Source organism: Bubalus bubalis, chromosome 1, assembly GCF_019923935.1.
Source record: "Bubalus bubalis isolate 160015118507 breed Murrah chromosome 1, NDDB_SH_1, whole genome shotgun sequence".
NCBI classification, from domain to species: domain Eukaryota; kingdom Metazoa; phylum Chordata; class Mammalia; order Artiodactyla; family Bovidae; genus Bubalus; species Bubalus bubalis.
Window position 1 is genome coordinate 155533968 of NC_059157.1, and position 12255 is coordinate 155546222.

Genomic DNA, 12255 nt, shown 5'->3' on the forward strand with positions numbered 1-12255 from the left:
ATACATCTCACTATAGAAATACTGGTGGCTCAGTCGGTAAAGAATCCGCCTACAATGCAGGAGACTGCCTGCAATCCAGGAGACACAGCCTCCATCACTGGGTCGGGAAGATCCCATTGAGAAGGAAATGGTAATCCATTCCAGTATTCTTGCCTGGAAAATCCCGTGGACAGAGGAGCCTGGTCTATGGGGGCTCCAGTCTAGAGGCCTACAGTCTATGGGGTCACAAAAGAGTAAGACACAGCTTAGCGACTAAACAGCAATAAACATTAAGTACATATATTCTTTTTTTAAAAAAATAATGACTGTCTTTTTAAAATCACTCAGATGGTAACCAGAAGAGAAGCATTTGGCCTTTGAGTGCTGGCACGTCTGACATCGGAAAGCTGTGTGCGTAGCCTGAGTTACCGCTGATGCACCAGGGCTGGGACTCATGTCCTTAGGTCCTTAAGCTAGCCTTGTTCATACAGTAAGTTGAAGCACTCTCTACCTTCTGCGAGGATTATTCAGTGAAACCAGGTCTCCTGTTTGTACTGGTTTGGTGGGGCTGCCATAATAAAGTACCACAGACTGAGTAGCTTAAACAACAGAGATCTATTTTCCCACCATTCTGGAGACAGGAAGTCTGAGATCAAGGTGTCTGCAGATTTTTTCAGAGGCCCATCTCTGGCTTGCGGCCTCCCCTGTCCTCACATGGTCTTACCTCTGTGCGTGCCTGGGTCCTAATCTCCTTTTCTTACCAGTCACATTGGATTAGGGCTCATTTAAAGACCTTATCTTCACTTAATTACCTCTTTTAAGTCTCTGTCTCCAAATACATTCACATTCTGAGTGAGGTCTGGGGGGTTAGGACTTAAATACATGAATTTGGAGGGTGGATCACAATCCAGCCCCTGACACAGTTTTAAGACACTGGATGAATTACCTCTCACACTAGCTGTAACCCATCCACTTGCTGGCTCATTTCCGCCCTCAGTGTTTCTCCAAATGTGATCCAGGATCACCTGCAGCCCAATCACCTGGGCGCTTAATCAAAGTAGGGCTGCTCCCCAGACTTTGACTGAGAGTCTGGGGGAGGAGATTGCAGAGCACAGGTATGGTGCTTGCTTGTTTATTGCATTTATATAAAGGCTGAGATTAATTAAAGTGATTCAGGAAAATCCAAGTAGCCTGGTGGCTCCTGCCCCATCCCCACCCCCACCCCACTACAGTGTCCTTCTCCACCTCTGGCCCCTCCCCCTAAAAGAGTGGGTGCAAGAGGAGGCAGAGAGAGAGGGGCCGCCCTGTGGGACATTGGGAGGGGGAGCACAGTGCAGGGTACCCTACTTTCCTGCTCAGAGCCTCCGGGCCCCCTTCAGTGCAGCCAGGCAGAGCTTTGCAAGGTAGGTGCCAGGAGGGCAGGCTGTACCCCAGGCAGTGCCTAGGTGAGCCTGACCATGGGCTCCAGTCATTTCCCGTGGGCAGCACCTCTGCCCCTCTCCCCAGCTCCCAGAGACCTTGGCGCTCTCCTTTGCTCTTGGATTAAAGGACACCTGAGCCTTGAATCATATTTAAGAGACAGTGATGGGGTATTTTCCAGAGCCACACGTTGAACCAAGGAGCAGCAGGTGAGGTGGTTCCTGCAGCTGCTGACTCTGTTCCAAAACATCCAGTGATGTCTCAGGGGTTAGGGATGGGGTAACAGGGGGAGTCATGCTGGCTCCCTGCGAGCTGATGTCAGGGAGTGGGTTTACCATCCACACGAGCATAGCCCATGAACCACGGACCAACTGACATGAGCCTCTAGAGTGGGTGTCTGATGCAGGTGTGTGCGTGCATGCACCCTGTCCCACGCTGGTGTCGGGGTGGCCACCAGAAAAACAACAGTGAGCCAGACTCCAGCTGGAAATGGTTTTTCCAGCACCACGAAAACCATCCAAGTGAATGGCGATAATCCATCCCTCACCTTTCTTTGCCAGTTCTGGCTTAGATTCCTCGTGTCTTAAAATACTTGCCTGACTGAAAATGAGGTGACTCACCTGGACTCAGATTGAACCGAACAGGCAGAAGACACTTTCTTCTGAAGAACTGTCAGAAACCCGTTCAGCGTCAGAGATCTTTCCCATCTCATGTTGTTCCTGTCAAGCAGAAACGAGTTTCCTACTCTCTTCCTCAGGTTTGGAGTTGGTGTTGGAGTCGCCAAAGAAGGTAAAGTGGTTAGAATGTGTCAAACTTTGACACTTGTATTCAACAGAGTTTGAAGGAATCAGGCAGGTTCATCTGAGAATCTCTACCACTTCCTCTGCTCAGTGCAAGAGGGGCCCCATTTTCAAAAAGGCGCTCTCACAAATGCAAGTTCATAGGTGGAAGCCATCACCTCCTTTTAGGGTCCTCTGGTGGCACCTCAGTCACGTCAAGTTCTAACTGTTGGGATTCCATGAATCCCGCACAATTCACTATTTAAAAACTCTCTCCAAGCTGGTAATTTTGAAACGGCGATGTTTATACACTGAATTAATAAAAAGCAGGGTCAAGAGTTTTATTGTCCATTAAACTGTGTTTATTGGTCCTGTTAATTCCACCTGAATTCCACAGGCTGTAAAGTGTGGTTTATTGGAAGTCAGACCTGGATTCAAACAATAGGTTCGCCACTTGTTAGCTGTGCGACTTTGGCCAAGTTACTTTACTTCTCTCAACGATTGTTTCCTCAACTGCCAAGGTGGAACTGATACGATCGTCCACCTAACACGGTAGTGTACATGAACAGAGATCACAAATGTGAAAGTTGCCAGCACAAAGTCTGACCCATAGGGATGCGTTTCTTTCTGTGATGCTTCCTTTTCCTCCTGCAATTTGAAATGAGCATCATTCCTGGCTTGCTGCTGCTGCTGCTGCTAACTCGCTTCAGTGTCCAACTCTGTGTGACCCCACAGATGGCAGCCCACCAGGCTCCCCCGTCCCTGGATTCTCCAGGCAAGAACACTGGAGTGGGTTGCCATTTCCTTCTCCAATGCATGAATGTGAAAAGTGAAAGGGAAGTCGCTCAGTCGTGTCCGACTCTTCGCGACCCCATGGACTGCATGCAGCCTACCAGACTCCTCCGTCCATGGCTTACTAATGTCCTAATATTGACACATTTCAGTATGTGGCTTTCCTTTCGGAATATCATAAATAATCGTCCAGCAGGATTGAGAAATGAGCAGGATACAGAGCCTGAGACCAGCAGCCGCTAAAGTAAGGAGAGGTGGTTTAGATGCTCAGACAGAACATTTGCTCATTTCATCAGGAGCAAAGTGCTCATGGTCACTTGCAGAGAGGCAGGAGTGAGTTGCAGTTTCCTCTTGGAAAGTCTGTAAAAATTCTCTGTGAAGTGTGACAAACCAGAGGGCAGCTCCAAGCAATGCCCCCGGAGCCCAGCCCTCCCCACACGTGGCCTCCATCCTACACCCACCCGCTGCTGTCCACCCTGGTCTAGCCCAGCTCCAGTTTCCACTGATTTCTCTAGCTCTCCCTGTCAGAACCTCAGGTTTTAGCATTTGCTTGGTTTTCCCCTCCTTATTTCATCACTTTGATCTCAGCTTCACACCAAAGAAAAGATGAGTTTGATCCCCACTGCACCCTGTATTAATTGGGTCATTATGGATAAATTACTTAGCCTATTTGAAACTCAGTCTTCTCACCTGTAAATGGGGATCCTACATTGTTAGGTTGTTGTAAAGACTATGAATAAATGCATATCAAAGTATTTTGTAAAGTGCTGAAAAAAAAAAAAAGAATTCAAATCCCTCTTAGCATAAATACCTCCCCGGCACATAGTAGGTGTTCAAAGATACACGTTAGGTTACTTTCTGATTGCAAATCTTTTGCCCTCAACACACCAGGGGTCCTGAACAGTCTTCCAAGGGGCCCATAGGCACCCGGGTGGTTTCTGGGGTAAATCTGACATTTGCTGTGCATTAGCCATGTCCAGGCTCTGGCCTGCGGATGATTCAAGGGATCCCCAAGAGGTAGGTTTTACCCAAGATGCCCTCACCATGTAGGGCAAATGAAGTCACATTAAAACTAATAATCTAGATATTAGTTGGTTATCACCAACTACACAGAACTTACTCCCAGCAAAGCACCCTGCACTCTATACTTTGGGGGAGACCCTGAGGTGAGATGTCCTACCCTTTCTCACCAACAGGTCGGTGGCTGGGAGCCAGGCCCACCCCTTTCCCTGCTCTGCCTTTTTGCTCTGGCAAGCCTGTACTGGGGAGAAGATGACTTTCTCTGCCCATTATGCTCCTTTCCAGGGTTCCTATGACCATGGGCCTGTATTACTACCTCTGTAGGCAATCTATTCGCTTTTAGAGATGGCTTTGCCTAGGAATCAGACTTGGCTCCAACAGGGGATAGGGCCCAGAATAGATCAGCTGCTGTGAGCACAACGTACTGAAACCTACTCCATTCTTGGACCTGGATGCTCTGCCCTTTTGGTGAGCTCACCACACTGGGCTCCTGGCAGCTCCCTACAAGCCCCAGGGTTTCCCCACTAACTGGGCAGACAGGGCCGAGTCCGGGTGGTGCAGGCTCCAACATGCAGGCTTCTGCTACATCAGTGAAGAAAGAAAGGCTTGGAGGGGAAAGGAACTCACCCGAGGTCACGCAGCCAGCATGGGCGGGCAGCCAAACCCAGAGCATAAGTCCAAATCCCATGTTCTCTCTGATCCAGATCCCACGATCAAAGTGGCAACCTGACACGCTGTTCCGACCCTGGCGTCCGCACAGCGGGGCACGGTGTGCCGGTCACTCTTTACTGTATGTACTTTTCTCCTCCCCAGAGGCTCCAGTCTCCTTCTGCTTGGTTTCTGTTAGGATTTATGCTTTCGGCATACAAAACTGGGGATTCCTTGCCATTTCACCCTCCTTAGTTCCCTCCCATTAGATTTGAGATTTATTTCCGTATTATTTGGCTCGTGGTTAAAAGCACTGCAGTACTTGACAGATGAGAGAACAAGCAGGTCTTGGCTACAGCAAAGAGACACCTTATCCAGGGTTAGCAGATCTGAGAGAAACACAAATCCCTCGGTTCCCACAGCCCCCACAACGTGGCCACCCTACCCCAACTCTCTTCATGCCATGTGTGCTAAGTCGCTTCAATCGTGTCTGACTCTTTGTGACCCCACGCACTGTAGCCTGCCTAGCTCCTCTGTCCATGGGAGTCTCCAGGCAAGAATACTGGTGTCGGCTGCATTTCTTCCTCCAAGGGATCTTTCCGACCCAGGGGTCCAACCTGTGTCTCTTATGTCTCCTGCATTGGCAGGCAGATTCTTTACCACTAGTGCCACCCGGGAAGGCCATGCCAACCCCTTGCTCCAGCCTATTTGACCCTGAGTTCTTCTCATTCTGCCCCCCAGAGTAGCCAGGCTCTCAGAGGGCCGAGGCATGTGACCCCTGTGTTACCCTAACACAGCTGTCCCTCCCAGCCTATTCCAGTGACCTGGTCTTGTGACCCTTCCTCACTGACACTCCAGTTCCCAGGAGGGACCCACATCCAGTCCTGGCCCAGGCCTCCTGTCCAGGACCTTGTCTTTCTATCTTAGCCTTTTGCCAAAGCTTTTCTTGGGAGCTGGATGCCCTTTGCCCCAAGATGCTGCCAGGAGGCCTGCCTCCATCTTAACAAACCTTCTCCTGACCACAGAAAAGATGACCCTATTTCCTCCCCAGGCATGAGCTCTCTTGACTGTCCCCAAATTGGGCTGTATCAGTTCCACTGATCAGATCTTTGGGGAGGGAGGGCATGCACAGCCTGTCTTCCTGAGCTGGCCACTTCCTGGGGTCAGGTGACTTGTCACTTTTCTTGGCGGGCTCTTATTTTACCAGCAGCCATCATTCTTGGGTGCTCAGGTAACACAGGGGCAGGATGAGGGGAGGGGACTGAGTTTTCTGTTGTACTTCTCAGAGACCCTATTCTATACCACACAGCCCCCTCCCCGTACTTCCTGTCCTCCACTCTTTCTTGTTCTCCATGGCCTTATCACCAGTTTGATGTCCTACGTGTCCCCCGCTCTCCCGGAGAAGTGAGCTCCCTGAGCTCTGAGTCTGCTTTGCTTGAATGCCTGACCCACGGTGGGTGCCCCATAACCCTGTCGGGTGGATGACTGGAATGCTCAAGGCCTTGGCAGGCAGCACCAGAACGCACACCCCGAGGTGTTGGGAAGACCAGGAGCTCTCGTTTCTCAGCTGTCACAGAGCGCAGCTGCTTCAGGGCTGCCAAAGAGAATTTCCACACCATCTCCATCTTAGTTGGGGCAATAAACCATCTTACAAGGGCTTCCCAGCACTGCACTGGGCACCATGGGAGATGCAATGCTTTCAGGCAGCTTCTTATCCTGACGAGCCTCTGAGCCATCCACCTGGCTGAAAAAGGAGTGTTCCCTTCCGCAAGCCCTCATCTGTCACACCCCCTCCCCCACCATCTCTCTCCTTCCCAGACATGAGCCTACCTTGCTCATCTTCACAGCCCAGTGCCCTGCACGGTGCATAGAAGTGACGAAGGGTAAGATAAATATTTGATGAATAAATGAATACCTGCGTTTCACTTGAGAAAGGCAGCCCCTTCTGAATTAATTATGTGACTCAAATGCCAAGGCATGATGAGTTTATTTTTCCTTATTGTGATTAATGATTTTTTTCCTGAAGAGTTTTTCAATTCTGAGATTTAAGTTTTATATGTAATAAATTTTGAGATATCCTTTATGGACTAATACTCCTTCCCAAAAAGACACAGCATAAATTTTAGAGTAAAATTGATGACTATGTTTTCTCTCCCTAGACCTTAAATATCTCCTTTTACCGAGGGCTGATTTTTTTTAAAATAACGTGGAGTGTTTTATGATATTGAAAATAAAAGTTTGTGAAGAAAAGCTGACACTGTCTTTACTATCTTTCCTGGGATAATTAAACTTTGTATTTATTACAAAAAGCCTTTTTCTTTTTTTTAATAAATACGCTACAACTAATTATCTAGTTCCCTTGGATTTAGGAGATGGGTAATTTACTTTTAAAAGAGGAAATAATACACAGAGAAAAAGTAAGACAGTTGTCACATTCAAAAGAGGAGAGACCAAACAATTTCTAAATGGAACTATTTATGGATTGTATTGGAGAAGGAAATGGCAACCCACTCCAGTTCTTGCCTGAGAAATCCCATGGACACAGGAACCTGGAAGGCTACAGTCTATGGGGTCACAGAGTCGGACACAACTTAGCAACTCAACAATAACAACAATGGATTGTATAAGCTTTAAACCATACTAGACATTCTGTTGATTCAGTTCGGTTCAGTTCAGTCACTCAGTCGTGTCCAACTCTTTGCGACCCCATGAACTGCAGCACGCCAGGCCTCCCTGTCCATCACCAACACCCGGAGTCCACCTAAACCAATGTCCACTGAGTCGGTGATGCCATCCAACCATCTCATCCTCTGTCATCCCCTTCTCCTCCTGCCCTCAATCTTTCCCAGCATCAGGGTCTTTTCAAATGATCATCAGGTGACCAAAGTATTGGAGTTTCAGCTTCAGCATCAGTCCTTCCAATGAACACCCAGGACTGATCTCCTTCAGGATGGACTGGTTGGATCTCCTTGCAGTCCAAGGGACTCTCAAGAGTTCTCTCCAACACCACAGTTCAAAAGCATCAATTCTTCGGCACTCAGCTTTCTTCACAGTCCAACTCTGGCATCCATACATGACCACTGGAAAAACCATACCTTGACTAGACGGACCTTTGTTGACAAAGTAATGTCTCTGCTTTTTAATATGCTGTCTAGGTTGGTCATAACTTTCCTTCCAAGGAGTAAGCATCTTTTAATTTCATGGCTGCAATCACCATCTGCAGTGATTTTGGAGCATATAAGCTTTAAACCATACTAGGCATTCTGTTGATTATGTTCCTCAAATTCAATGATCAGAAATTAGTTATTATGGTAAGAAAATTTAAGAAGAGAAATTTTCTGCCTTGGTTTATGATTATCTTTTTCCTTTTAATGTTTCTATTTATTGATTTGGCTGCACTGAGTCTTACCCAGGGCACTCGGGAATTTTGGTCTTTGTTGCAGCATGTGGGATCTAGTTCCCTGGCGAGGGATCAAATCTGTGCCCCTGGGGTCTTAATTACTGGACCACCAGGGAAGTCCCTAGTTGGTGATTTTTTTCAACCTTAGCAATCTACACTGATAACAATTTATGGATAAGTGCACAGTGCCAGTTCACTTCGTGCTGTGGAAACACTCCACTCAAAGCTGAGAGTTTTAGAAAGTTAACCTCCCAAAATGTGACGTGGTGTGCCTCTGCTGCACCTGCCTCCATAACAACCAGTACAGCATTTCTGCTAATGGTATCCAGATTGTTTTTGAGAAAAGCCATGTCTCTCCCCATTCTCAGTTCCTGAGGTTAGAAATAGTCATGTGATCTGGGCTTGACCAATCAGGAACTGATTCAGAGACAGGGACATGACTAAAGATGGGCCAGTGGGAGCCTGGTTTGGGACTGTTGCTGGCGCTGTTGAGAAAGATGTGTTTTAGCTTTTGGAATTGCTAGTGGGAGCTTCTGCCTGAGAGTGAAGCCAACACAAAGGAAAGCAGACAAAAGGTAAATTCAGCTCACACTGCAACTTGGATGTATTAACATTGTAATTTCTCTAGTTTACTCATAATCAATCTTGCCTTCCACAGGTTAGTAAGGATTAAAATGAGTTTAAATCTTGGTACAATCCAATAATTTCAATATCCCCTTTGAGAACATGCTCAGTTTATCAGGTGGTCTTTCCCATCTCCTTCTCCACCGATGAAGATGATGGTGTCTGGCCAATATTCACCTGTACATTGTCACTGAACTTTTTAATAAAAATACTGAAATATACCTGGAGTAGTTGGTTAGCAAGTGCTACCTTGAGTTCCCTAAGCACCTCCCTTTCCCCCCCTCCCTGGGACTTCTCCCTGAGCTTCCCACAATCCATCAATGAAGACATTAATCTTGGACACAGCAGGGCACTCCATTAAGACTGGTCAGGGCCTGAGCCTGATTTTTAAATGCTTTGGTCGTCATCCCTGCAGGGTGTATATGGTAGCGGTAGAAGTGGGGATTGTGCTTCTGTGTCTCTCCTCAGTGTGGAGAGAAAAGGAACCCGTGGCCTTGCACCCACTGTTGGGCATAGAGGCACCATGTCTGGCTGTCAGGACAAGGTCCACGTTTTGCCTGGACTGGACATGCTGCCAGCCTCTGATGTGAAGTCTATGGACGGCGAGTTTGTCATCCACCCTCAGCTTCCCCGATGGCTCAGTGGGTAAAGAATCAGCCTGCAATGCAGGAGACACAGAAGACATGGGTTCGATCCCTTAGTCAGGAAGATTCCCTGGAGTAGGAAATGGCAACCCACTCCAGTATTCTTGCCTGGGAAATCCCATGAACAGAGGAGCCTGGTGGGCTACGGTCCAAGGGGTTGCAAAGAGTCCGACACGATTGATTGATAAGCACAGACTCAAGTCTGAGGAAGTGCTTCCCGGCTAACGTGGTCTCTTCTCTGCTCTTCCAGGTGCTTCTGACTCCCTGTCAGTCCTAGTCCCAGGGGTCCACCTGCAGCCAGGACTGCTGAGTCACCTTACCACAGTGATCGTCCTGGCAAGCTGGACACAGGTTTGCTGCTACATCCAGGTAGGTTCAAAGCTACATGGGGACCTAGCATAGCTTAAAAAGTCCTTTGTGGGCCTCCCTTTATCTGACCAACACCAGACTACCCAGGCTGTCCCTCTCATAATTCTGCAAATGGCAGAGGATAAGGTCCTCCCATGTTTGCAGGGCTAGTTGATACTTTCCTAAACAAGTTGCTCCTTCCTCGCCTCTGGTCTTGTTCTGCTGCTTCTGTCCTTCCACAATCCCCCTTTCTCCTTCTGTCTGGACCTCCCATACATAAAACCCAAAGTTTAGTCTACCAAATCCAGTCCTTCATCTGCTAAAGAGGAAGGTTATAGGATGTAGAGGTTATTTTTCTCAAGGTAAGAGCTTGAATTACATGGCTATAGTCTTGTTACAAACTCTGTTTTTGAATGTCAGAAGCTGAGTGTTTTCTTTTTCTTTGCATACCTCCTGGCAAGACTCTCCATCCCATCCCCCAGCAGCAGATAAATGCCTTGAGTAGACTAAATCCATATGCTCTGAAAGGCAAAAGAGAAAAGCACACTGATAACTTTAAAATAATCCCTATTCCTTCTGACATCTTTCAAGCCCCCAAACCTAACCATGCCTAAAGCCAGTAGATGCAGTTTAGCAAACCAATAGGCTTCATTTTGGATTTAGCTGGTTCGAGCTGGGTTTCAATCACCTGCTATCTGGAGACCTGACTGACATGGGAATAACAGCATCTAACTTACAGGATTTGTGTGGCATTTGGCACAGCTCCACGTGCATTTGATGGCTGCCATAGCTGGATCCTGACACAGACGAACCTTGCTTTGCAGAACTCCTGAGTCTGTTTCTAAACCTTCCCAATGCATTGCTTTCTCTCACATGGTAGAAAGAAAAGAACCACGGGAGAGGAATCCTTCCTTTGGTTTATCTGGGATCAGAATCCCCTCTCCTCTCATTCGCCCCTGTGGAGGCTCTACGTAGATCCCATCCTTGTCCTGTCTGTTAACCCTTCCTGCTTCTCCCTACCCTTTAAGCACGTCTCAGCTTCCCGCAATAGAAAGGCAATGACAAAAACTCACGCGCAGCTGTAACTTCCCCTTCCCTGCCAGCTCTTCTGCAGCAGTGGGCTGTACCCACTCCCCCTGATGCTTCTCTGGCCTGCCTCCATCGACTTCTAAGCCCCTGGGACTCGGTTTCTGCTCTCATGTTCCCACTGAAACTGGAGTCACACGAGTCAGTAATAACTTCCTCATTGTTGAGCTCAACAGGCACATTCCAGGGCGGGTGCACTGGGCCTCTCTGTGTCATTTCCCGCTCCCTACTACCTCCTCACCCTGAATAGTCTCATTTGCACTGTTTGATGCCACTTTTTGTTTCTTCTAGTTTTCTTCCCACTTCCCTGCTGCCTCTTCAAGATCCCTATTCAGTCTTTGGAAGCTGGTGTTGTCAGGGTCTCATCCCCACTGTGATCTTCTCAGCCTGCCTGCTCTGAGTCATCTCAGTCCCACCGCAGCTTCAGAGACCACCTCTATGTCGACCCTTCCCCAGTGGGCATCTTCGGGCTTTTCTCCCATGCTTGGCACCCATATTTCTAACTGCCTCCTGGAAGTCTTCCATGGAAGTTCCACAGGCACATTAAAAATATATATTCAAAACACACCATCTTTCTTAAATGGTATCACCATCCATGAAGCTGCACAAAGAATCTGGAAGTCTTGAATTCCCATTTTCCTTTCCCCTTTCCCTGCTTACTGAGGCAGACCCCTGTACCTGGCAGTATATAACGGGTCCTCAAAGCAGCGTGTGAATGGATGAATGAACTCTGGGGACGCAGAAAACCAGGCCTCTAACTTGAATCTAAAATTTGATGCTGTGTTACCTTTCACAGTTTTTCACTGCTTCTTCCTTAATAGGAGGGACCATCATTGTATCAGATGGTCTTCAACTCTGGTCATCTGTGACTCCAAATGACTCGAGTCTAATACCTTAGGTGCTTAACTGCTATTCCTTCTTGTCCACTTAACTCCATTGCTGCTTCTTGTGCCCTGTCCACCTAAGAAAAACATAAACTGCACCACCTCACAGAACATATTTCACCCTGATAAGAGGCCCCAATGTATCTCTGCAGCCACCATGAGTCACAGTGAGAGTTGGGCGGGGAGGAAGGGAAGAGGGAGGGGGTTGGACAAGGCAGCAGGACGAAAGATAACCAGAGGCCATTTCCTCCTTTCCCTGTCTTGCCAGGTCACGTAACCCTGTGCGAGTCTCCCCAAGTGCTGTGCTTGGGAAAGTACCTTCCCTCTGGTGCCTACTTCTGTCTGGAAATGAGAACTGTGATTGTCTCAGGAACGCCTGTGAGCCTAGCACTTTTGACTTCTCAAAACATTGCGTGAATATTTGTTTGAGTGACTTACAAGTGCAGGCTACACGCTAAGCAATGTGCACCTTATCTCATTTAAGCTCTGTGTGTGACCTTAGTATGTAGGTCCTTTTTTTTTTTTTTTTTTTTTTAATCTCTGTTTTGCAGACGAGAAAACTAGGGCTTAGAGAGGTTAACTGCTTCACCAGGCCATCCAGCCAGCAAAGCAGCAAATCAAACCCAGGACTG